General features: G+C 38.0%; 1 pseudogene; it reads right to left on the bottom strand.

The window, feature by feature from the left end:
• LOC131604473 (uncharacterized acetyltransferase At3g50280-like) overlaps positions 1–25,940 on the bottom strand; it is a 39,605-nt pseudogene extending 13,665 nt beyond the window's left edge.
• Between the last annotated feature and the right edge of the window lie 1,968 nt (positions 25,941–27,908).

The raw sequence follows: 27,908 nt of genomic DNA, 5'->3' as shown, positions 1-27,908 counted from the left end.
TTCAATGGCAAGTGATGCTCCACTATACTGGTATCCAACCCTGGCATATCCTGATAGGACCAAGCGAAGACATCTGAGAATTCTCTGAGAAGTTGTATCAAACTCTCTCTGATCTCTGAACTGAGCGAAGCTCCAATCTTAACCTATTTTTTGTTTCCATCGGAACCAAGGTTAATGATCTCTAGAGGCTCATTGCATGGCTGAATGGCCTCTTCCCTTTGTTGAAGTAACCGTGAAATTTCCTTTGATATTTCTTCGTCTTCTTCTTCCTCTGCCTCGAATACAGGAAACCCAAAGCTTGGAGAAGTCATACGATCGTACGTTTCAATGGGGTGTTTTATGATTAATCTGCATAAGTGTGATGAGTTTTATTTAGACAACGAGGGAAGACTCGGTGTATGCAGTTAATGGAATGTTTTGATGTTTTTAAGTGTGTTTTTTAGGATTACCAATTTCCGAAAAAAGAAAAGGAAAAACAAACGAAGGAACAAAATGACATTTTTATTTATCGACAGTCATTTCTTGAATCAAAGACCCTATAAAACAAAACTCTATTGCTTTGGGCGAAGCAAAGAGGGACATTTTCCTAAGAAAAAGTAAAATGCAAAGCCCTATGAAACATCTCTTCACCCTGGGCTATGGTGAGAGGACAAAATAACGGTGAAAGTTCCTACTTAGGAGTGCGAACAACAGTCGAAACTTCAACAGCTGTCCAATAGTGGCGAATCCCATTGTGCACTAGGTAATCTGGCACCTTAGGCTTAAGTTGGCCCGTGGTAGGTCTTGATTTACCAACCACTGTCTTTGCAACACTCAGATGATCTTCTTCTACTTCAGCAGAGTGAGCGGTGTGAGCATACCCATTTCCAAGTGGAGTATGTCGGACTTTCTTTAGAGGAAACTTCCAATCTTCTGAATGGAGAGACTCGTTGTCGGAGACACTTTCGAGATCATCCTCTTTTGTATTTTAGTCTTGCTCTTCTCCCAAGATGGCATTGACTAGGTATGTAAACTCTAAATCTGTAGTCTCGGAAGGTGACTTGGGGATATAATCCTCAATGATGACTTCACCAGATGCTGATGATGAATAGCAAGGGTTATATATCTCTTCTGGCTGAGTGAGGTACTCATAATCAATGTTCCATCCAGTTGGAACAATGTCTTCAAGAGAGATTTTTGAACTTTCAGGAGCGGAGTATTTCACCATGTAGTCGAATTTTCCGCTTGGTTCTCCTAATGAATCCCAGGTTTCTTCGGGGATAAGAGGAAATTCTTCTGATGAAACATGACTTCTGGTGGTGAAGCTGTTAGTAACTTCATCACTGCTTGATTGAGTCTTACTTTCAGATCCTTTAGTCGGATAACAGCAAGGTGAATCAGACTCTGGTAGGGAGACGTATCCTGTTCTGTGAAGATAGGATAGCCATTCCTCTTCATCGGTGTTTTCCGTACTGATGGTATTGACTGTTTGTTGAACAGGTTGAAGAAAACCTCCACTGTGGAAAGTTTCTTGAATTGGAAGAACTACCTCAATTCCTGAAATAGCCTTTGATGATGTTGGAAAGAATCCAACTCCTGTTCTGTTCTTGTTGTTGGTAGGAATCTCAATGTGCCCCCAACCACTGGTAGTGCTGTAATACGGTGAACTGACTTTATCGAAATGTCGCGGTTAAGCATGAGTCGCCACCGACTTTTATTTTATCCAAATATTAGAAAGGCTAAAAGAACAGAAAAAAACCTTTTAAAGAAATTTTGAGTTCGGGGGGTAATTATGCAAAGGGAAGGTGTAAGGCACCCTTTGCATCCATGGTTTTCCATGGGCTCTTAATTGCTTTGCTCTTTTGAAGAAATAGTTTAGAAATGAAATAAGACTTTAGCTTGTAAATAAGCGTAGCTTTTTGAAAGTATTTGAGAAAAGGGTAGAAAAAGGTTTTTAGCCAGAGCAAGGCATTTAGGGGCAATTACCTTAATATTTTTGTAGAAGAATTCTTTTAGCCTTTCAGGGCTATCCCTGCCATAGGAGGGCAAGGAAGTCCTTTGATTTGGAGATTAAAGGGTCATCGAGAGTTCGTTCGCCATAAGACTGTCCCATGCCATAGAGAGGCAGGTAGGCTAAGGGAAGGATCAGATTAGACTTTCGTTTAGGCAGCCAGAGGATACCTCAGCCTTTCGTAGGCAACTTTCGAGGGACGAGATCATGTATAGTGTATCAAAGGCAGCATCATTAGGGACTTATGATCTTTGCATTATTTGAGGCAACATGACTAAGGCATCCTCGTATTCGAGGGACATGGCTATTCTGCAAAAAAAACACAAGGCAACAAGGCCACAGGCAACAGGAGAGGTTACCAAAAAAGGGTGCGTGGGTGCAACATTCACGTGATTAATTCAACAATTATCTTATAATTAGTGATGCTAATTCAGTTCAAGGCTTACACTCCCTAAGATTACTAACCACGCAATATATCCTCAGAACAGTTACAAATAATATGGGGAAGGGAAAAAGAAACCAGCGGATCTGACTCAAGTAATAATTAAGGCAGAATAAATAAACAAGTTTAAATTTAGGGTTACCGACTATTGAGCTTTGACGGTTGGCAAACCCTGAAAAATTGGAAAAGGAAAATAAACACACGAATGGGTGAGTGTACTATCAATTCAAATGATAATTAGGGTTAACCCTAATTTGATAAGAAAGCAAAATAAAATAGAATCAAAACAGAAATAAACTTGAACTTAGCTTTTGATTTAATCTGATATGGTTTGTAGTCGAAGGTAGCCTCGAGGTTAACCCTGAAAAATTGGCAAAAGAAGTAAAATGCATGAGTGTAAAATAGTTCATTGACTTTCGAGGGTTTTAACCCTAATAATAATTTTATAAGGCAAATAATTACTTAAAGGAAAATAAAGGAAAATAAAAGTCGGGACTTAGCTTGGTAAAAGGCGTGGCGCGTAGTCGGGAGAAACCCTGTCGCTAACCCTGAAAAAAAATTGCACAAAGAAATATTTTTTCAGTGTATGTGTGATCTCCGTAATCCCTGATTTGGGTACGAATAAAATATCAGAATAAATAATCAATTTAATTAATTATTGGTTTTCAACCTAATTAATTAAATCGATGAAAAATAGGGTTTCAATTAAATATTCTAACCCTAGTGCGTATTTTTAATCAATGAATAAAAAATTAATAATCAAATAAATAATTCTAACCAATTTAAATTAATTAAAAAAACAATTAAAACAAATAATATATTATTATTATTTATTATGTTTTTTTAGAAAAAAAAAGAAAATTAGAAAGAAAAAAGAAGTTTTATATAAAAGATAAAATAGCTATAATTATTGTTGAATAAATAAAAATAATAAGAACATTAGAAAACTCAGCTCTTATCCAGTGTAGCGAGGCTGCAATACATAGTATACACCCTTCAATCTGGTGCGTGAAAATCCCTGATGGTGGCCACCCAACGGTGGTGATTCCGAGTACCCATGATAATGTCCCTAACTCTGGTGCACAGGATCTGCATTTGCAACTTGTTGAAAGAAAGAGAAAAAAATATAACAAAGGCCAGGGATCGAACCGTGGACCTTTGGGTTACCCTTAAGCGCCTTGCCATCCAACCAATGATGCGTTTGTGATAAATAGATGCATTCAAACAAATACATAGAAACAAATTCAATTGATGGGAAAAGCGCGCGCTAGTTTCAAACTAGCCAATACCCGTTTGCCACGACTTCGTCTTCTTCAACAGGCCGTCGTTTTTTATCTGGACTTTTACCTACGGACTGAGCTTCGTAGCTATACACCTGCATATATACGAAATAGCATACACGCACGAAAAATAGTTTCTAAAAACACGAATGGATTCGTTTCATCCTCCCCAGTCCATTGATGGCCTTAATTTGAGTCAATTCGGTCTATACCTGAAAACCCTAAACGGAGCTACGAAACCCTAATAATGGTGTAATGATAAAAAAAGCGTAAAAATGCAATTAAATCTCCAGAAACATTCACAACGTTATACAAATCACAAATATAGGTTCAAAACACCTCCATGATGCATGCAAAATCGTAATCGAAAGCAAGAAAATTTGCACAAACCGTGGCCTCTGAGCGCGCGTTCTTGGTGTTTGAGACTTCGTTTATGATTGAGAATCAACCAATGATGCTCTGAGAACCTGTTAGAATCCTTAAATCTCTTGGAAATCCCTCTTAAATCAAGAACCGAATTTGAAATTTTGTTGAGTTTTTGAGAGCTCGATGGTTACTTTTGACTGCAGATTTTTTTCTCCTCCTTGCCTCTGGGAATGTTGTGATTTTATAAGGGAAATAATTAGGTTTAACAAATCTGGATTAAATCTTTGTGAATCTTTGATTGCCATTAAGAAAAATTTGATTGAAAATTTTGTTGTGAAAGTTTCTAATTTGGCCAAATCTCAATCCCTCTCTTTCCAATCTGTATTGCAACGAAATTGGCTCAAATATTTGTCATTTAAATGATTGAAATTGATTGCAAAATAAATCCAAAACAAATCTATTGCATTTTCTTTCAAAACATTTGATTAAATTGATTTTTTAATGAATAAAAATTCATATAAAATCAAATAATCATCAATAATTCGTGGCATTGGATATGGACCCCATTGGTAACTTGTAGAATAAGATTGGATCAAAAGATATTGGGCTCCTTTGCAACAAAAATCATTTTGAAGCCTTTTTCTTCACATTTTCTCTCTTAAAATCGACCAACTTTAACAAGGCATATCTCCCTCAATTTTTAAGATATGGAGGAGTTCTAGGACTTTTTGGAAACCTCAAGATGTCCTCTACAATCCACTTTGGAAGCTTTTTCCTATTTCAGGAGTTTTGACTGTACTTTGACCACAGTTGACTTTTAGGTCAAACTAGTCGACTGTTGACTTTCTGAGCAATTTAGTGACCAATCTTTTGTATTGAGCCCTGAATTTTGTTATGGGGATAGTGTGGAGTGTCATAGGCCATATGGGATGCCTTAGAGCCATTGATTTATTGATCTTCCTTTAGAATAACAAAACCCTAGTTCTCTGAGCCTTGTTTAGGAGAGAGTGTCTTTGAGCTTTAAACCTTGATTTGAATTTGAATAGGAGAAATAGTATGGGCAAATTTTGGGGTATGACAAGTGCCATCCTTTACAACTTGGATTGCATCTTTGTAGGAAGAAATAGATGCTGCTCTCTCCTTTCCTTTTTCCTTATCCAAGGAAAGTGCTTGGAACTTAGTTCCAGTGGCTTCTTTTGGTTCTATGTCAGAGAATAATGACAGGTTACTGACGATCAAAGCTCGTTCTCCACATACGGTTACCAATTTGTCATCTCTTATGAACTTCAGTTTCTGATGAAGTGTTGAGGTGATTTCCCCAGCCTCATGGATCCATGGGCGACCTAGCAAACAACTGTATTGTGTCGGGATATCCATAACTTGGAAAGTGATTTTGAAGGTATGAGATCCAATAGTTATGGGAAGATCTACCTCTCTAAAAACTGACTTCCTCGATCCATCGAATGCTTTTACAATGACGTGACTGTCCCTTAGCAGGTAATCTTTGAAGGATAATCTTGACAATGTTGATTTGGGCATGACATTGAGAGAGGATCCATTATCTATCAGGACTCCTGTGAGAACATCACCCATGCAGCTAACTGAGACGTGAAGTGGCAGATTATGGTCCATTCCTTCTTCAGGAAGATCTTCGTCACAGAAATTCAGGTTAGTTCCTGCGGAGATGTTGGCAATGATGTTGTTGAATTTTCCTACAGTAACGCCAGGTTCTACGAAAGCTTGTTCCAAAACTTTCTGTAGAGCTTTCCTATGAGCTTCAGAACTCAATAGTAGGGAAAGGACAGATATCCTAGTCAGAGTATGTAGCAATTGATCTACAATGTTGTATTCACTCCTATGGATTAATTTCAAAATCTCATCATTTTCTTTCGCTTGAACAGCATTGGTCGGATGATTGTCTTGCTTATGTGGTGCTTCTTTCGAAGGCTTCTCCATATTTTCTGTTGTTCTGTTGAAGACTCGTCTACTTCGAGTGACTCGACTAACATCAGCAATGTTGACAACATACAGTAATGGTATTTCCTTACCATTCTCAATGAATGTAGCGTTGTACTTGTATGGTATAGCCTTGCTGGACTCATACGGTACAGGACCTGGTAAGTAGATGACTAACAGAGCAATTGCTGTCTTCCTGCTGTCATACTTGACTTGCATTGGTTCATCTTGATTAATCTGAGGAGATACGGTAAAGACTTTATCATCTTCTCTGTTGGCAAGAACTGTAATGGTATTATCATCCATTAGTTTCTGAATGTCATTGCGGACGCGCAAACATCCTCGTGAATTTCTTCGACAGATTCTGCATCTACTATAAGGATGGAAATCCGTTCCAAAGTAGGCAAGTCCATTTAAAGTCTTATGGAACCTGACTACCGATCCTTCGAGATCTTCAACTTTGTAGATCTTGTACTCTCCTGGACATCCTTGAACCATGTTGATGTCGCCTTCAGTTTTGACTCGGATGTGTTGAATCCATCCTAAGTCCATTTGTTCTTGTAATGTAGCTTGAACTACAACACATCCTTGATTATTCTTTGGACAAATTTCACATGTGAAGTAGTTGTGAGGTAGCTGTCATACCCTAATTTTGAACCCCCCTGAGATGTCATACATCCAAGTACCTCATCAAACTCAGAACAGGTACTCAGAGCAGTCACTTGCTTGTCTGATACCCAGTCGAGGGTGCTCAAGGACAGAAGAGTTCAGGCAAAGAATCAATCAAATAAGAATAACCTCTAATGCAATCATAGGATTCAAATGATTCATTTATTCACCTATGTTGATTAGACAACAGTTATCAGAACTCAGGTTTGCTCAGCTAAGGTTTTCAACCCCTCAAGGACTGAAATCAGGGACCACATTTGGGAAACCCTAAAAAGCTCCAGGACACCTATCAATTGGTTCAATCATATTCAAATAATCCATGTGACAATATCCATAAGTCATTACACTTCAATTCAAGATCTACAGTCATCAATTTCATCTGGTCGACAATTAGGGTTTTTGACCTAATTCACCAAGATAATTGACTTTTAATCAGGACATGGATCCAAAACTCAAAACATGACTCAAGACCTTCTTTTACCTCAATATAATCGATTCACATCATTCATTTGAGGATGAGAGTTTGATTCATCACAAAAGTCCAAGATTTCACTTCATCTGGAAAAGTCAACTATACAGGGTCACCTTTGACTTTTAGGGTTTTGAGTCAAAACATGACTTTTAAGGATCAATATCATCAATATATGATTAATGAACTCATTTGACCAAAGAAAATCAAGAAAATCAATCAAGAATCAAAAAGTCAAAGATTGACTTTTCATACTTAGAAATTTTTCTAAGTGTTTAAGAGTCTTTTTTTCAAAACTTTGGAAGGGAATATCTCAAAATTTCAAGTACAAACTGAAAAAAACTTCCAACATCAAAGTTGTAGATTTTGATCCAATGAACAACTTTGTCACACATGATTTTTTGGCTAGAAATCAACCATTGAAGAGATATGGAGCTCCAAAGTTGTTGCCTTCATGAAAACAAGCAAAAAACCCTAGTTTTCTTCAAACTTCAAGCTCATTTTTCACAAATTTCCCAATTGATTTTGAAGAAACTCCAAACTAATGAATTAAAGTACATGTTAAGGGCTTTCCAAATTGTGCTCAACCTTCTCCAAATTCATTTTGAGCTAAGAGATATGATTGATCAAAGTTAGGCATTTGAAGTGAAATTATAGGTCATGCCTAAGTGTGAAATTTGCAATTTTATGCAAGTGCTTACACTAAATGATGCCTCTAAACTTCAGAAACATTGCAAGGATAGGAGAGAATCGTTTGCATCATTGCACAAATATTTGAAGGGAATATTCCAAAACCAAAACATGTGATTATGTAATGATTGCATTTTGAGAATTTATGGCCAGGTGGTGATTCATCAAAGGAATCTTATCCCAACCAATTAGAGCTCATTTCTGCATCAAATTTGTCCACTAAGATCAAGCAAAACCGATGGCTAGGGAGTGGTATCAAAGAACTCATCATTGCATATGGATCTTTCTCACATTTCTTCATAGCCAAGAAACCAAGTTAACCTCATTAAGCAAAGCTCACTCTCTGCAAACACACTAAACTCTTTGCCTATAAATAAGAGAGCATACCTCAGTAATTAAACACACCAAAGCAACAGAAATCTTGCTTTCTCTCTTCTCTTCTCATACTTAGGTTTTTCAAAGGTTCTTTGGCAAGAAGACTCGGATTCTTCAAACCAAAGCTCTTCCTTTGAAAGTAAGTATTCAAACACATCAAGGGAAGTATTTAGAGGTGATCCAAACCTCTAGAACACTTCTGTACGTGGAGAATCATCATCTTCACCTCTCACTTGGAGCTGTATCAGTTGGGGTCGAGCAAGGAGTTCTGGGCAGTTTCAATCCAAGCCAAGCATCTCAACACCTTCCTAAGGGATCACTGAAGCTATCTGGATCATTGCAACAACTCTGTAGCACACTTTGATCAGATCTCAACCTCCATTTCTGAGGTAAGTTTCATGAACTTCAAACTCCATAATTCACGCATGATAAATTAAAAATGAAGTTACCAGTTGGTTTCTGCACCTTTAAGGATCATTAACCCTCAATCAATTGCATCATATCATGCATATAAAGTATTTCATGTTAATTTCCAGTTTTAGGGCTCTTAGTGTTCATGCGTGCGAATTTTGAATTACACTGAAAATAAATGAAATCAAAGGATACCATCATAATCCTTGTTCAAAAACGAGCGAAATCCATGTTTACATCTTTGAGTTTGGTTGAGAAACGAAGGAGATAGCAATTTCAAATGTTTGGAGCTTGAGGTTGAAGATGAAGATGGTGGCGCCATTTTTCAAATTTCCCAGGTTTTAGTTTATTATATTTTGAATGGTTTGTGTTTAACCTACGAATTCATCGTAGTGTCCCATTGGTTACAGCGCGCGTCCAAAAGCCTTGCCTTGCCTTAGGTCTGGGGTTTGATCCCCCCCTCAGACCTTTTGTTCATTTTATTTTCCAATTCATTTTAATGCTTTGCTTTTACATATAATTACATGGGCTCCTTTCCTAAACAGGCCACGCGCGTGGTCCAATTGGTATTTGTTTTGTTTGGTAACCTATAGGGCGTGGGTTCAACCCTTGGCAAGAACAAACCCCTTTTTTTTAACACTATTTTCTTTCATTTTATTTTACAACTTCACATAATTAAATCACCCATCAATTTAAATCATTTTCTCTTGATTTTTCACACACTTCTCATTTAATATATCTATTTTGAGAATATACCAAAAAATCATATAAAATATTTTATTTTAACATGTTTTAATTAGGTTTAAAATCACATATTTTAAGTATGTTTTAATACTTTAAAAAATATAATCATCACTTGATTTTCAAAACCTAATCTCCTGTAAATATTTTTAAGTTAAAACCCTAATCATTTAGGTCTTAATAGGGTATGGACTTTGCCATTACCCTATTTAAGTTGACTGTTGTCAAGAATTTAAATTGTTTTCAAATCTCCGATTAGCCAGACGATCAAGGTTTTCAGACAACAAAACAGTAATCATTTCAAATCATTATCCAATTGTTTCTCATAAACAGTAAATATTCCAATGGGCCTCTAATATAGTGTAAGTCCCATCACCTTTTTCTTTTCTTAGTTTGTTTTCAAAACTGTATTTACAAAATCTTCTCTCTGTTTTCAAAATATTCTTCTGGTATTTGAAGGGCATTATTCCCGGTGAAACTCTTCAGATACCTATGTGACATTTGTCCATCTTCACTTCTTCTATTTTCAAAAACCTTTAACTGTTTATTATAAATATTCAACTGTTATCAATAAAATTGCTGGTAAGGCTTTGTACATACATCTTCAAAGGCCTCCACTCCATCCAGGTTAGGCTTTATAGCTTTCAATTTACAGTCTTTATTTAAATTACTGTCAAATATAAACTGTTTATATATATTGTTTAGAACTACGTCTGAGTTTAAACCTTAGGACAATTAAACTATATATATATATATATATATATATATATATATATATTATAGGACTATGGCCTAGGATTGAGAATGTCTTCCCGGTGAAGGCTCTTTCCTAATTAGAGATCTTTAGTTCAAACCCTCAAGATGAATTATTCCCGGTGAAACATCTTGAAAAAGCCTTAGAACCCAAATAAGATACATCCACCCAAGAGGATTTATTCCCGGTGAAACCTCTTACCCATTTGCTTAGAGCCAAAATAAGTTCAAAACCACATAGCTTTCTCTTGTGCTATAACAAGGACCCTCGATGACCCTCGATTAGCCTCCTCTTGGGCTTTGTACAAGGACCCACAGGCTTCTTAAAAGCATTTCCAGCTTCCTCTTGAGCTTGTATACAAGGACCCATCAAGTTTCTTATAAACATAGGAACAGGTCTTTAGTTACCTTTTAGCCTATCCTGGTGAGTTTCTTCCATTCTTTAAACCAGACTTTAAACAAGCTAAGATTTGTCTCAATCTCACATTGAGTACACCTTTTGGAATGAGAGACATGGATAGTCTCTGTCACCCTTATCTTTATTAATCTTCCTTAGAAGAGTCTAGGATCCATATTTGTTTATCCTTGGTCAGTGTCAGCCTCAACCTTGGGCCTCATACAAGGCATGAAATAATGACTTCCCCAGTTAAGAGTTAGCCACTATTCTGGGCTTTGTACAGAACACCAAATAAAATACATCAAATAAATGCTCTCCAGCTAGAGTCAGCCTCAATTCTGGGCTTTGTACAGAACATAAATACTTCTTAGTTTAAGTCAATCCCTAGTAGAATTATCTCCCATAGTCAATAAAATAATAAATCAATCAAAAGCCTCAAGCTTGGGCCTCATACAAGCCAGCTAAAAATAAAATCTTTTATACAGTAGATGGACATAGCTTATCTCTATAGAGAGATCTTTCTCCTATCTCACCACATTCAAACAAACAAACATTACATTACATTTTCATTTTTATCAAGTCTCCCATTTAGGATTTTGAAAGGCATGCTCTGGCAGTAAAACCCAGGCATGTGGTAACTTTCCCTAATTTGGATGAGCACCTTTCTTTCATTCAAGACGCAGTTGACTGGTATACTTGCACATACACAAGTAAGGTCCCCCTCTTGAATGAAATGAATTCAGTTATTCTGTCACTCTTTTAATGTTTGTGGTGGAATAGTAGAAATACCTCTCTGTAAAGATAATTTCATGTATCTTTACTGTAAACAGAGATTTAATTCAAGCTTCAACCTTGAGCTTCAAGAAAGGCACAAAAAATAATTAATTTCCCTAATTAGTTCTCCGAACTACAATAAGCTCTGACTTCCATTAGGGATATGTAGGCATGAGGTTCACAAGGAATCTCAGCGAGCTAATAAAAAACAAAAATAGTCAGTTAGTCTGTCTTTCTTTTAATTCAATTCAATTCTCTCTTCTAACACAAAGGAGAAACTTTCCCAATAATCAGCAACAAACACAAACACATAGACACAGAGAAGGTTCCCGTAGAGTACTATGGATATGTAGGGTGCTTAAACTCTTCCTTATGTATAACCGACCTCCCGGACTCCAGAATTTCTAGTCTAGGTGAAGTCCCACACTTAGCAAACTCCTAGGGTTTATTTGAGATCTTTTTCCCCTCTCCTACTCGTAGGATAATTAAAAAGTTCGTGTGATATGGTAGGAAGAACTGAAACAAAATTCATCCCGCCACGGGCGCATTCTCCTTCCAAATTTCGCGTGAAGGGTCTAGCGTGCCGTCCTCCCAAGTGAAACGGGGAGGTAAAGAAAACGACACCCCACAATAGCACATGGCCGTACCCAGCTTGTCTTCCGTTCATTTTGACAAGGTTTTCCCCTATCTGATGAATGTCGTAGATTTGAATGACATTGGGGTGCTGATCTATCAGATTCACTGAAGCTTATTTATGCTGCGGCAAAGGATTTGCTTGAACGTTAGGATTAGTATCTTTGAAGGATAGCATTCCGCTCTTCACTAATCTTTGAACGTCGGCCTTGAAACTGAAACAGTTCTCAATTCTATGACCTGGTGCCCCCTGATGATAGGGACAAGATTGGTCAGCCTTGAACCAAGGTGATGATTCATACGCTGGATTTGGAGGACTCCTTGTCTGAACGAGTACTTTCGCCAGTAGTGTTGGAAATAGTTCCGCATACGGCATTGGTATGGGATCAAAGGGAGTATAACTTTGTGCCCGATTGTTGTAATTTGGAAGTTGAACCTGCTGCTGAGGTTGTTGTGACCTTGGTTGAAATGGTTGTTGCGAAACCTGAGGTTGATAAGCTGGTGCTGAGTTAACAACCAGAGTTATTGTAGCAACTTGAGGTGAAAACTTCTTTTTTGCTTTGTGCAAGACATTGCTGACATCTTGATCCTTTTTCTTCTAGAAAGAACTTCCATACTTCCTTGGACCAATAGAAGATTCTGGTTCTTTGTTCAAGCGCCCTTCTCGAACTGCTTCTTCCAAACGTACATCCATGTTTACCATCTCGGTAAAGTCACTTAGAGCACTGGCGACCATTCGTCCGTAGTAAAATGGACTCAAAGTCTTGAGATAGATTTTGGTCATTTCTTTCTCTTCAAGTGGAGGACAAATTTGATCAGCAATTTCACGCCATCTCTGAGCGTATTCCTTGAAGCTTTCCTTATCCTTTTGAGTCATGGCCCGGAGTTGATCTCTGTCGGGAGCCATATCCAAATTGTACTTATACTGTTTGACAAAGGCCTCTTCGAGGTCTCGAAAAGTACGAATCTCTGAACTGTCCAAGTTCATGTACCATTTAAGTGCAGCACCAGTCAGGCTGTCTTGAAAATAATGAATGAGCAATTGTTGATTATCATCTGAGTTGACATCCTTCGAGCGTACATCACGAGGTGACTTTGTGGGCATGAATTCCCTTTGTACTTCTCGAAATCTGGTACTTTGAATTTGTGAGGAATCTTAACATTTGGAACCAGACAGAGGTCTGCAGCATTCTTTCCAAATAGATCTTGTCATCGGAGAGTCTTGAGTTCCTTCTACATTTGCAGAAACTGTTCTTTAAAATCGTCCAATCTTTCATACACGCCAGCATCCTCGCTAGGAGCGTGATGATATACTTGTCCACCCGGTGGAGGAAAAGTATGCACAAATGGTCGTGGAGAAGCCATGACAGAAGATCTTGGAATCTCAGCGTTCTGTCGCGTGAAACCCATTGCCATTGCTCTTGGAACTTCAATTTCCAGAGGTCTGTAACCCTCCGGTGGATGCATATCCATTGTAACTCTTGGAACTTCATAAACTAGGGGTATGTACCCATCTAGAATAAAGTTATACGGCATGCCCCAAGGTCGGTTGGGCGGCATGGTATACTGAGGAATAGGAGTAGAAACAATCTCGGAAACCACAGTCCTTTGTGGTTCTTCTGGCGTTGGTTGATTCTGTGCAACCACCAGGGCTTCTACCATACTATTGAGCCTTTTAACAACATCTTTGAGATTAGTAACCTCTTCTCTGAGTTCTCCATTCTATTTCTCTAAGTCTTCCATTCTTTTCTTGCGACTTGAACGATTGTTGTATGAATGAGACAGCTTGAATGCCTTTGTTCACCTCCTTCTCCTCCTCTCTTTCTGGAGAAAGGAAAGTGACGATTAGATCCGCGACAATTCTCGTGTCAGTGCGTACGACTAAAGCGATGCATGATGTGTAATTAAGTTAATATTTTTCAAGGAAACACCATAATTACTTTATGAAACATCAAACTTTTTATTAATTAAGCGAAAACGCCATTTTTTACATACTTTGAAAAGGGAAATACAGAGAAACAGAGACAAAGGACTCTAAAACTTTGACAAAGAGCCGACTTCACGTTCTAACATTTTCTTCTGTTTCTTGAGCTGAGCGTTCTCTGACGTGAGCTGATCGATGATCCAGGAAGCAGGAGGGATATGATGAGAAAGTGACGATTGTGTCACTTGTCGATCGAGTACTTCAAGTAACTCATTGTAATACGGTGAACTGACTTTTATTGAAATGTGCGGATAGCAAGAGTTGCCACCGACTTTTATTTTATCCAATTAGGAAAGGCTAAAAGAACAGGAAAGACCTTTAAAAAAGATTTTGAGTTCGGGGGGTAAGTTATACAAAGGGAAGGTGTAAGGCACCCTTTGCATCCATGGTTATCCATGGGCTCTTAATTGCTTAGCTCACTTTTGAATTGTTTGTCATGTGTGAATAAGAAAAGATTTCGAAGAAGAACTTTAGCTTGTAAATAAGCGTAGTCTTTTTGAATTTGATTTTGAAAAGAGTGGGAAAAAGATTTTAAATTTGAATTTGAAAAAGAGCAAGCAATTAATAGCAACTACCCTAAGTTTTAAAATTCACTCTTTTAGCTTTTCAGGCGAAAGGGTCTATCCATACCATAAAAGGGCAGGAAGTCTTTCACTTGGATATTGAAGGGTCATCGAAGAAGTATCGTTCGCCATAAGACTGTCCCTACCATAAAGAGGGCAGGTAGTCTAAGGGAAGGATAAAATAGTCATTAAAATTTTTTAGGCATCATGCGAGGATACCTTAGCAATGGGACAATCATCTTATTTCCAAGGCAACCTCGAGGGAGTTTCAATAACTTTAAAGGCAACATTTGCTTTAGGTATCCTCGGATTCGAGGGACTTGACTATTTTAAGGCATAATTAATAAGGCAACAGTAATAAGACAACAAGGCAACCAGAGGGATTACCCTAAAGGTGTGTGTGTGGCACAATCAGGTGGTTAATTCAGATATTTATCTTATAATTAGTGATCTAATTCAGTTCAAGGCTTGCACTCCCTAAGATTACTAACCATGCAGTTAATATACGGAAATTAAAAGGCAGAAAATATAAAGTCCTACGCTATTACAATAAACACCTGTGGGCGGAAAAATAAAGGTAAAAAAAGAAAACCTAAACTTATTACAATAAACACCTGCAAGCAGCTATTACAAGGCTTTAGGACAGTTACATGTCAGAGGAAGAAATGAGCGCGAAAATGAAAAAAACCTGATTCAACGTGGTGGAGCAGCGCGTTCTGGTCCTTTAGGTTTGAAATTAGCGAGATCTAGTGGAGGAGATTGAGGATGAATTTACGAATAGATAAACCGCTCGAATGTACCTCGCAATAAAAACAACGTTAATAATACTGCAAAAAAAATGGACGAGAGAATGGTGAAAGATAATGAACAAGTATTGATAAACAAATCTAAAACTTAAAGAGTAAGAAAAAAAAACAAATATATATTTTTTTAGTAAGAAAATAAATAACTAATTACTAAATGTTTTTTTTTGTATTTGCAATGAATCTTAAATTAACGAAAAGTCCTATTCCTAATTAGATTAATTAATTTAGTTGAAACAAAGTTAATTTATTTAATTAAACTTTAATCCAATATTTTATGATTTTTCTAATTAAGTTTTGTAAAAAAAAAGTAGTTAAAAATCTTAATTATTTACAAATGTTAAACAAGTTTATATCAAAATTAATAAGACCTAATACTAGAATAAAAAAGCCAAAGCTAAATTTACAACAACACCTGCAGCAAGCTTGGACGGTACCTATATGCTTCTATGACCATTTTTATTTATTTATTTATTAGAAAGGGACCACGTGATATCTTTCAGTCAGCATAAGAGAACTTTCTTCTCTCTCACGTGGAAGGGAAATAGCACTGAGACGAAAATAATTTATTCTTCGCAAACCAAATCAAAATGTTCTAAAAGAAACTTTACCTTCCTTCCTGTCAAAATTCTAACAGTATGAAACTTCCCCTTTTTTTATCATCACTGTCACAACACTACAAACATCAATTAGAAGTTATGAGTACTAAAGAGGGGAGATGTTACTGTTAGAACAATATTTGTTCTGATCAATTATCTTAGTTTTGATGATAACAATAATATGAATTTTGCTTAAGATAATATGGTACTCTAATCCAATGCAATTTCCCTTTCAGGAAATATATAAAAAGTACGCATAATTCAGCGCTCAGAAGCTTTGTCTCAAATGGTTCAGCATGCAACATCAGAACATGGTCTGGCAAGACATCAGAAGATGGTCGAAGCAGAATCAGAACATGGGTCTATGGAAGCATCAGAAGAACAAGAGAACAGAAGCACTGAAGTTCTGATGGTATCACGCTCAGAAGCACTTCAAGGTCAGAAGATCAGAAGATGCTATGCACCAAGCTGTTTGACTCTGATGATATTCAAACGTTGTATTCACAAACATCAGATCAGAAGGAAGTACAAGTGGCAGGCTACGCTGACTGACAAAAGGAACGTTAAAAGCTACTAAAGGCTACGTCAGTAGACACAGCGTGAACAAGGCTCGAGGTAGTTGACAAAAGCGTATAACATTAAATGCGATGCTGTACGGAACACGCAAAGCATTAAATGCATTCAACGGTCATCTTCTCCAACGCCTATAAATATGAAGTTCTGATGAGAAGCAAGGTTGACGATTTTAACGATTCTGCACCAAAACAACTCATATCAAACTTGCTGAAACGCTGTTCAAATCTAAACTCAGAATCTTCATCTTCATCAAAGCTCACTACATTGCTGTTGTAATATTTTAGTGAGATTAAGCTTAAATGATTAAGAGAAATATCACAGTTTGTGATTATCGCTTTTAAGAAGCATTTGTAATACTCTTAGATTGATTACATTAAGTTGTAAGGAACTAGAGTGATCGTGTGGATCAGAATACTCTAGGAAGTCTTAGGAGTGAACTAAGCAGGTTGTAACTAGAGTGATCGTGTGGATCAGTATACTCTAGAAAAGTCTTAGAGGGTATCTAAGCAGTTGTTCCTGGAGTGATCAGTGTGTGATCAGTAGACTCTGGAAGACTTAGTTGCTGACTAAGTGGAGAACCACTGTAATCCGTGCGATTAGTGGATTAAATCCTCAGTTGAGGTAAATCATCTCTGCGGGGGTGGACTGGAGTAGTTTAGTTAACAACGAACCAGGATAAAAATAACTGTGCAATTTATTTTTATCTGTCAATTTTTTAAAGCTACACTTATTCAAACCCCCCCTTTCTAAGTGTTTTTCTATCCTTCAATTGGCATCAGAGCGCCGGTTCTAAGGTGCAAGCACTTAACCGTGTTTAGAAAAGATTCAGGAAGAGAAAAACGCTTCAGTAAAAGATGGTTGATGAAAGTGAAAAGTCTACACCTGCATCTACATCTGGCTCTGCTGAGCAATGCAACGGTAACAATGGTTATACTAGACCGCCGGTATTTGATGGTGAAAACTTTGAATACTGGAAAGATAAACTGGAAAGTTACTTTCTTGGTCTAGATGGTGATCTATGGGATCTTCTGATGGATGGTTACAAACATCCAGTAAATGCCAGAGGCGTAAAGCTGACAAGGCAAGAAATGGATGATGATCAGAAAAAGCTTTTCAGGAATCATCATAAATGCAGAACTGTTTTGCTGAATGCTATCTCTCATGCTGAGTATGAGAAGATATCTAACAGGGAAACGGCCTATGACATATATGAGTCCTTGAAAATGACTCATGAAGGAAATGCTCAAGTCAAGGAGACTAAAGCTCTAGCTTTAATCCAGAAGTATGAAGCCTTCAAGATGGAGGATGATGAAGACATTGAAAAGATGTTTTCAAGATTTCAAACTCTTACTGCTGGATTGAGAGTTCTTGACAAGGGATACACCAAGGCTGATCACGTAAAGAAGATCATCAGAAGCTTACCCAGAAGATGGGGTCCTATGGTGAATGCATTCAAGATTGCAAAGAATCTGAATGAAGTTTCTCTGGAAGAGCTTATCAGTGCCTTGAGAAGTCATGAAATAGAGCTGGACGCAAATGAGCCTCAAAAGAAAGGTAAGTCTATTGCATTAAAATCCAATATCAAGAAATGCACTAACGCTTTTCAGGCTAGAGAAGAAGATCCTGAAGAATCAGAATCTGAAGAAGAAGATGAACTGTCCTTAATCTCCAGAAGGCTAAATCAACTCTGGAAGACCAAGCAAAGGAAGTTCAGAGGCTTCAGAAGTTCAAAGAGATTTGAACGTGGAGAATCTTCTGATGACAGAAGATTTGACAAGAAGAAGGTCATGTGCTATGAATGCAATGAGCCTGGACACTTCAAGAATGAATGTCCAAATCTTCAGAAGGAAAATCCCAAGAAGAAGTTTCATAAGAAGAAAAGTCTTATGGCAACCTGGGATGAGTCAGAAGGTGATTCAGACTCTGAAGACGAGCAGGCTAACTGTGCGCTGATGGCGACAGAAGATGACGAATCAGAATCTACATCAGAATCTGATTCTGAAGAGGTATTTTCTGAACTTACTAGAGATGAGTTAGTTTCCGGTCTAACTGAACTTCTGGAACTCAAGTCTCAGATTAGTCTCAAATACAAAAAGCTGAAAAAGCTATTTGAATTTGAAACAAAGAAGCTTGAGTTGGAGAATTCTGAATTAAAAGAAAAACTTTTAAAATTATCCAATAATGTTGGATCTCCTTCTGATTCAGAAAAATCCACTCCTAGTCTAAACCATATTCTGAAAGAATATGATTTAAGTTTCAGGAAGTTCTTATCTAGAAGTATTGGCAGAAGTCAGCTAGCTTCTATGATATATGCTGTGTCTGGAAACAAAAGAGTTGGCATTGGTTTTGAGGGTGAAACCCCATACAAACTTGAACCTGTTGATGAAATGAAACTCACATACAAGCCATTGTATGATCAGTTCAAGTATGGCCACTCCCATGATATTAGGCACACTTCACATGCTCAAAGTTTTCACATAACACACACCAAAAAGCATGTGACACAACCTAGGAAATATCATGAAACTCACATTAAAAATTATCATGCTGTTCCTCCTATTGCTTACAATGTTAAACCCAAGTTCAATCGGAACTTGAGGAGAACTAACAAGAAAGGACCCAAGAAAATGTGGGTACCAAAGAAAAAGACTATTTCTTTTGCAGATTCTCTTGGTGACAAAGAAGATAAAAGTCAACATGACATGTCTCCTGGACTCAAGTTGATCTCAACACTTGAAGGGAAGAAAGACTGTCTTCCAAGTTCTGGTACTTAAATCTGTTGAAGAAACTTTGTCTGAAGGAGATCAGAAAAGATAGTTTATCAGTCTTGAAATCATTTGTCTTGTCTGTTTCTCAAGCAATAATGTTTCCTTCTTGGATATTCTGAACGCTCAAAAGGCTACAGAGTATACAATATTGAAACATTGATTGTGGACGAATCAATAAATATCTGGTTTGATGATAAACTTGTTTCTGATGAAACGAAGCAGCTTAAGAATTTCTGCAGATACAATTTTGTCGTATCAGAAGCTGCAGAACAAAGAAGTGAACCTCCAGAAGCTGTGTATATCAGAAGTAATGGATCAGAAGATCATTCAGATTTATATCAGCACACTTCAGAAGGAGTGTTTCCAGAAGAGAAACTTGATCAGATCAGAAGCAGTGATCAGAATCTGAAGGCGTAAAGTCTATTCTGAAATTTACAACTGTCATCTATTATCTGATGGTGAACACGTGTCTGTACGGTTTGTACAAAGCGTGCAGTTGAAAAGACGCCGACCTAGGTAACTGTTTTAAATCATTTCATTTACCACGTTCTCTCTCCTCACGTCACTCATCATTTAATAAAATTGATTTCCTTTGATTCTGGAACTGTTCAATTTATATTTCTTATTATTTTCCTTTTCAAATCCGTCTCTATATATTCTTTTCAAATCATATCTTACATCTTTTTCGCTCCCTTGTCTCTCTCTCTCTCTCCTTGCATTCTCTCGTTTGAAAAGTTCTTAGCCGTTTTCTAAAAACCCTAATCGAAAACCCAGTTCGCTTTTCTTGTTCGTTTTTGTTCATTCTGCATCCATGGCTGCCTTCTCATCCCAAAATGCTGAGTCATCTGTTCCTCATCATCTCCAAGAAGAAACTTTGCAACTCACTCCTGTTGTTGCATGCTCCATTCCTAAAGATGAATTGGAAGTTCTGTGTGAACTCATGGTTGACTTTGACAACATTGAAGAAAACCAATTTCACCTTAAAGAAGACATCATCTTTCAAGGATGGACCTCGTTGTTCGCTGAGTTTGTTGGTCCAGTCTATCCGGATCTTGTCAAGGAGTTCTGGGTACATGCTGTGGTTGCTCCAAAATCTATAATTTCTTTCGTTCATGGAAAGTTTGTCGTTATTACTGAAAACATCCTAAGAATGATGTTTGACCTGAAAAACCCTGAAGGGGTTTATGAGTTTGATCAAAGGGCAGATATGGGAGATGTCCTATCCACTCTTTATCCAAATGTCAAGAAAACAAAATACGTCAAGGAATTGAGAGATGTCTACAGAATCTGGACAAAGATCCTTCTTGGGTGTTTCTACCATAGGAAATCAACACATGCCTCGGATTTCATCAGTAATGATCAAAGGTATATTCTTTATTGCATTGCCACTCAGAAAAAGGTTGATGCGATTTACATTATCTTCAACCATATGTGGAAAGCAGTAAAGGATTCCAGAAACGCTTTCAGAAAAGAAAATGGTGGAACAATCATTCCTTTTGGTAGAATTATTACAAACCTTCTGGTGCATTCCAAGATTGTTGAGAGTCTGGAGTCTGAAGGTATTATCAAAAACCTTGCTGTCACCTCTGGAGCCTGTCTGAATGCTTTTTCTTTGAAGAAGATGGAAATTATTGACACTATCCTCAAAGTTCCTCAACCTCTAGCTGGAACAAGAATCAGAAGAAAACCAGTACTAGCTGACTTTGAAACCTTCTTCAATAGTGAGGTACCTGAAGTCAGAACTAAGTATCTGAAGTCACAAAAAGAGGATAAGAGTCTTAAAGATCAAGACAAAGGTGCTCCTATTAAAGTGAATCGTAAGAAGGAAGAAAGGACCAAAAGAAAGTTTGATCATCCTGCTGCTACCACCAATAAAGAAGTGGTCCCAGAAGAAGTCATTGCAAAGGTTGCTAAGGCTGTCTCTGCTGATTTTGAGAAGAAAAAGAAGGAAGCTGAGAAAAAGAAGAAGAAGTCTAATAACAATGCTGAGATTGTTGAAGTTGTTGAAAAGAAGAAAATCGGAAAAAGAAAGATGATTCTTCAAGAATCTGATGAAGAAAATATCTCTCAAGAGGCTGAGAATCAACCAGAAGTTCTGGCATATGTCAGAAGGAAAGAAATCGCTAGCGGCAAAACAAAGATCTTTGAAGAGCCGAAGAGTAAGAAGCAGAAGAAGACTGAGGATGTGGCCAAAGCTTTTCTGAGAGGTTCCAAAGGTATATGCATTTCTGAACCTAATTCTGTTCCTGCTGTTTGTTCAGAAGCTGCACCAATAGAGGTTGTCCCTACACCTGAACCAGAAAAAGCCTCATCAGAGTCACCTGTCTTTGTCCATGTTCTTACACCTCCATCTTCTCCTATAACCATTCCTTCCTCTTCACCTACCATAAATCCTGTTCTGGATATACCACCCCTTCAAACTCTCTTTCCATCTCAACCTCCTCTCAATGCCACTCTTGAACATACTCCCTCCACCTCTCAAAACAATCCTTGTGATTCTCCTTTTCCAACCTCTGCATCACATGAGCAGCTGCTCCGTGATTGCAACTACACTCCCAAGCCTCGTCCAGAAGCTGAAGTGGTAGTGTTAGATTCTGATACTGAAGCAGAATCTTCTTATAGGTTGGATAGAGAACCTCATCCTTACTTCACTTCCAACCCTGCCTTTTCAAAAACCCAAATAAAATTCCGCCCTGTATATCCTATTGGTGTAGTTTTTGAAAACATAAAGAGGAATCTCAGAAGTACCTTTGATACTCTCAGAATTGCTGAAAGTTCTGGATTGAATGATGTTGCTATGCGGAACTTCTGGAGGATCTTTCGCAGAGAATCAGATGCTCTGTTTTTAGAACTTCAGGAAGCCTGTGTAGCTGCTGCCCCACGGCCTCGTGGAATTCTGAGGAATTATGAAGACTTCTGGTTTGCTAGTCTCAAAGGAAGACATCTGTTGGAAGAGAAGCCCTTTTTGGATGAGATGGAACAATTAAGATTGGCTGCTGAAATGGAAGCAAATCCTTGCAGGGATATTGTTATCTTTATTCCTCAATATCCTGTTCTGCTCGGAGATTTCAAGACTCTCTTTGACTATCTGAGGGAAAACCCGTCTGTGAAAGACCCAAGCTTGGTCATTCCAGAAGTTGTTGACCCACCAGAAGTTGAAGGCCCTTCTGCTCCAAGGAATCTAGCTGCCATTCTTCAGGCACTTGAGAATGGAGACTCGGAAATTCCTGCTGCAGAATATGGAGATGCTTCTATGCAAGAAGCAGATGCTGAAGATCATGTTGCTAAAACTGTTCCTGTTGAGGAAATCCCTGCAAATGATCTATCTATGGAGGCGGCAGATCAACATGCCAGTCCTGTGGTTGAAAGCGGTGAAGCTTCTTCTGATGAATCTTCTCGTCTTGCAAAGACTCTAGAAGAAATTCAGAAGAGACAGGATGAGCAAAGCTCACTCAATGCTGAGTATAGTGCTTTCATGGTGAGGCAAGAAGGACACAACAATATGGTTCAAGAGATGCTGACCAAGATCTTATCAAGACTAGGGCCATCTTAGATTGAGTCTGTGTTGTTTCTTTCTTTTCGTTGCATCTGTCTTTGTGCATCTGATCTTTCTTATCTTCATGTACTTCTGTACTTGCTGTTTGAACTTCAATGAAATCAACTTCTTCCTCCGTGTGTTTCGTTTTGTTTTTCTCTGAATCTTTTTTGCTTTTTGATGATCTGACAAAAAGGGGGAGAAAGATAAATGATAAATGATTTGATTAATCTATCAGTTGCTGGGTAAAGCTCCCACACATTCACTAACAAGAACTGCAAGTTCTATATGGTTTAAGTGTTTTGCAGGTATAAAGAAGTGAAGAGAATCTTCAAAGCAAACACAAGAAGCAAAACCATGGAATCTGAAGCAAGCTGAGTGCTGTCAAGCTTCAGAGATCAGAAGCAAGAAAGAAGAATGAATCAGAAGCACTGATAATAGAATTTGATCCATATTTGTCTATTTGTTCTGACAAAATTCTATTTGCTCTGATACATATAATGTTATGGCTCTGATACATATAATGTGTTCAAACATATATTCTATGTTCTAACTCGTTCATGCTGACTTTTGTCGTTTAGTTTTTGTTCTGTAACATTTCAGGATGTAGAGATGCTCTGATGATGCTCTGGTACATTCAACAATGTTCTGATACAAATCTAGCATGAAGTGATGTTGGTAGAAATTCAAGCTCTGAAGCTATCAGAAGGAAGCAGAAATTCAAAGCTGTGAATGATCTAAAGATCCAGAAAACTCAAGTTCTGAAGCTGTCCTAAATGGAAGCAGAAATCAGAAGCTGTGAATGTTCAGAAGATCAAAGAAATTCAAGTTCTGAAGCTGTCCTGAATGGAAGCAGAAATCAGAAGCTGTGAATGTTCAGAAGATCAAAGAAATTCAAGTTCTGAAGCTGTCCTAGATGGAAGCAGGAATCAGAAGCTGTGAGTGTTCTAGGGATCTAAGGAAATTCTAGTTCTGAAGCTGTCCTATGGAAGCAGAAGTCAGAAGCTATGAATTCTCTAAAGACAGAAGCTTATATGATCGTCTCTACCGAAATAATCAGGGAAGTCTTTTATTAAAGTTCTTCGAGTATTTATTTCAGGGGGAGATTATTTATCTCAGGGGGAGATTGTTAATCTCAGGGGGAGACATATTCATATGCTTATGCTATAGCTGTGTAATTTGTCTTTTGCCGTCTGTTCTTTCTGATCGCAAATTCATATCATTTATATATGTTTTTGTCATCATCAAAAAGGGGGAGATTGTTAGAACAAGATTTGTTCTGATCAATTATCTTAGTTTTGATGATAACAATAATATGAATTTTACTTAAGATAATATGGTACTCTAATCCAATGCAATTTCCCTTTCAGGAAATATATAAAAAGTACGCATAATTCAGCGCTCAGAAGCTTTGTCTCAAATGGTTCAGCATGCAACATCAGAACATGGTCTGGCAAGACATCAGAAGATGGTCGAAGCAGAATCAGAACATGGGTCTATGGAAGCATCAGAAGAATAAGAGAACAGAAGCACTGAAGTTCTGATGGTATCACGCTCAGAAGCACTTCAAGGTCAGAAGATCAGAAGATGCTATGCACCAAGCTGTTTGACTCTGATGATATTCAAACGTTGTATTCACAAACATCAGATCAGAAGGAAGTACAAGTGGCAGGCTACGCTGACTGACAAAAGGAACGTTAAAAGCTACTAAAGGCTACGTCAGTAGACACAGCGTGAACAAGGCTCGAGGTAGTTGACAAAAGCGTATAACATTAAATGCGATGCTGTACGGAACACGCAAAGCATTAAATGCATTCAACGGTCATCTTCTCCAACGCCTATAAATATGAAGTTCTGATGAGAAGCAAGGTTGACGATTTTAACGATTCTGCACCAAAACAACTCATATCAAACTTGCTGAAACGCTGTTCAAATCTAAACTCAGAATCTTCATCTTCATAAAAGCTCACTACATTGCTGTTGTAATATTTTAGTGAGATTAAGCTTAAACGATTAAGAGAAATATCACAGTTTGTGATTATCGCTTTTAAGAAGCATTTGTAATACTCTTAGATTGATTACATTAAGTTGTAAGGAACTAGAGTGATCGTGTGGATCAGAATACTCTAGGAAGTCTTAGGAGTGAACTAAGCAGGTTGTAACTAGAGTGATCGTGTGGATCAGTATACTCTAGAAAAGTCTTAGAGGGTATCTAAGCAGTTGTTCCTGGAGTGATCAGTGTGTGATCAGTAGACTCTGGAAGACTTAGTTGCTGACTAAGTGGAGAACCATTGTAATCCGTGCGATTAGTGGATTAAATCCTCAGTTGAGGTAAATCATCTCTGCGGGGGTGGACTGGAGTAGTTTAGTTAACAACGAACCAGGATAAAAATAACTGTGCAATTTATTTTTATCTGTCAAGTTTTTAAAGCTACACTTATTCAAACCCCCCCTTTCTAAGTGTTTTTCTATCCTTCAGTTACCGATTGGAATGGTGGTGATGGTCCGTTTTCGTGTGAAACGGAGGTGGATACGGAAGGAGAGGGCTGCTCGTCGGAGGAATTTGATCCGCGGGCCTTGACGGTGGAGGAAGTCCTCGCCGACGTGGAGGCAGCAGCGGCATATTTGCCTGGAGGTCGGCTTCGTATCTGTTTGCGGTGAGGGCGTCAGGTTGTTTTCTCGTCGGGATTGGAAGAGATCCGGCGTGCATTGGAGACGTGTATGCCGGTTACCAGTCGAAGACGGAGACAAGCTTCTCGCAACTGCTCCGATCATGTTACGTCGTGGCTGAGCGTCTTCGCGGACAGCCGTTGGGCTACGTGTAAGTTCGCTATGTGGCGGCGAGATCCTTCTTTTCTTTGAGTTCTGATTGTTTGAATCGAACCAAATTATTACCTGCATGTTGTTAGTATAAAACAAAAAATACAGGACAAGTTTGTTTGCTGTTCAGAATTGGTATAATTTTAGCTTTGGTTTGTACTTATGTAGTTAGGAATTTGGTTGTGGAATGTTTTGGAATTTTTGAAGGTGGATGATAAAGGTTTAGAGAATACATTAGAAAACTGTATGTAGCGGGGTCCGACGGTTGTTCTGGATGCGTCGGCGATAGGCGGTTGATATTGTTGTCAATTTCACGGTTGACAATCTCAAAAGCCTTTTTAGACATTGGTAGCATCGAGTGCTGCTGTCTCCATAAAGAACACCTTCTTCTTCTGCAAATGCCTTCTTCTGTTGCAGCTATTATTATGAACGTGAGAGCTTTTTTTTTTGTGAATGGAATTGGTTAGTCTTTGTGTACTGTCAGAAAAGAAAAAAATAAGGGTTTATTTGAGAAAAGCTGTTGTCTGTACGTGAAGGGTTAGGTACTATTTATATAGGAAAAATAGGTTAAACTAAATAGGAAATTAATCAAAACAAAATCACAATTAAATGACCAAATTAACAATGTAAATATTTGTTTTGATTTTTTCTAATGAAAATAAAATTAATACTAAAGTTAGAAATCAAATAAAATGGAAAAATGTTAGTAAGTGGGCTTCGAACTCGGGACCTCGCACTCGCAAACCTTACACTCTCACCAAATGCACCATCACTTTTATTCGTAATAAAGTGGCATTCATAAATATATGAGGGCAAATTTTGGGGTATGACAGCTTCCCCTGTTCAATCTTCTTAAACCTGAAGATGTAGAGTGGTTTGTATGCCAATAAGAATCTGAAGGTGGAAGAGGATTGAACACTAGAATACCAAGAAATTTGCCCTTTCTGATGTAGGGACTTTTTCTGGAGATGAGCTTAAAGATGCCATCTAGGCAAAGTGTTGTTAGAGATGGGCTTAAAGATGCCATCTGGATGTTGACAGAAAGTTATCGGAGATGGGCTTACAGATGCCATCAGTTGATGTATTGACGTGTGTCAGACTGAGTCGTACATTAGATTGTATCTGTGCTGTCAGAAATATTATTGGCTCGATTGTCCTGAGAGTCAGGATCATATAAGTGAATTGATTGAGATGGGCTTAAAAGATGCCATCCAGCTTGATAGACTTGAGAATTAGAATACGTTGTACGTTAGACTGTATCTGAAGGATATATTTAGGATGAGTCGTACGTTAGACTGAATCAACCGTATTGATAAGTGTCAAAGTAAGTCGTACGTTAGGCTATACTTTTTAGGACGAGTCGTACGTTAGACCGGATCTAATTTGCATTTGATAAATGTCTGGAAAACCGTGCGTTAGGCTGAAGGATGGGTCCTACGTTAGACCGGATCCAATTTGCATTTGATAAATGTCTGGAAAGCCGTGCGTTAGGCTGAAGGATGGTTCGTGCGTTAGACCGGATTCAATTTGCATTTGATAAATGTCTGGAAAGTCGTGCGTTAGGCAGAAGGATGGTTCGTGTGTTGGACCATATCCAATTTGCATTTGATAAATGTCTGGAAAGCCGTGCGTTAGGCTGAAGTATGGGTCGTGCGTTAGATCGGATCCAATTTGCATTGATGAATGTCTGGAAAAGCCGTGCGTTAGGCTGGAGGATGGTTCATGCGTTAGACCGGATCCAATTTGCATTTGATAAATGTCTGGAAAGCCGTTCGTTAGGCTGAAGGAGGGGTTGTACGTTAGACCAAGTCCTCTGTGTTGATAGTTGTCAGAGTATACCGTACGTCAGGTCGTATCCTAGGATGAGTCGTACGCTAGATTGGATCCTTTGTATTGAGAAGTATTTGTTGGAGATGGGCTTGTAGATGCCATCTATTTTTGGAGTTTGATCGCGTCAGCACCGTTCGTAGTAATTGGATTAGATCTCGGAGAGATGATCGTGTCTACACCGTTCGTGATGATAGAATTAGATCTTGGATTTTCGACCGTGTCAGTACCGTTCGTAGTAACTAAATTAGATCTTGGAAGGATGATCGTGTCTACACCGTTCGTGATGATGGAATTAGATCTTTGAGAGTTGACCGTGTCAGTACTGTTCGTAGTAACTGAATTAGATCTTTGAAAATTGGAGATTTTGTTCATCTTCTTGTTCTTGTATCCTGAAAAAGTAAAGTTAGTCTTTATGCAATGTCATGATGCATGTTTAAAATGAGAAACTTGCATGTTATGTATGAATTTATTATGAGGTAATGTA

Source organism: Vicia villosa, linkage group LG5 (assembly GCF_029867415.1).
Source record: "Vicia villosa cultivar HV-30 ecotype Madison, WI linkage group LG5, Vvil1.0, whole genome shotgun sequence".
Classification (NCBI taxonomy): domain Eukaryota; kingdom Viridiplantae; phylum Streptophyta; class Magnoliopsida; order Fabales; family Fabaceae; genus Vicia; species Vicia villosa.
The sequence above is the reverse complement of the archived record's forward strand: the minus strand, read 5'-3'. Positions and strand labels throughout refer to the sequence as shown.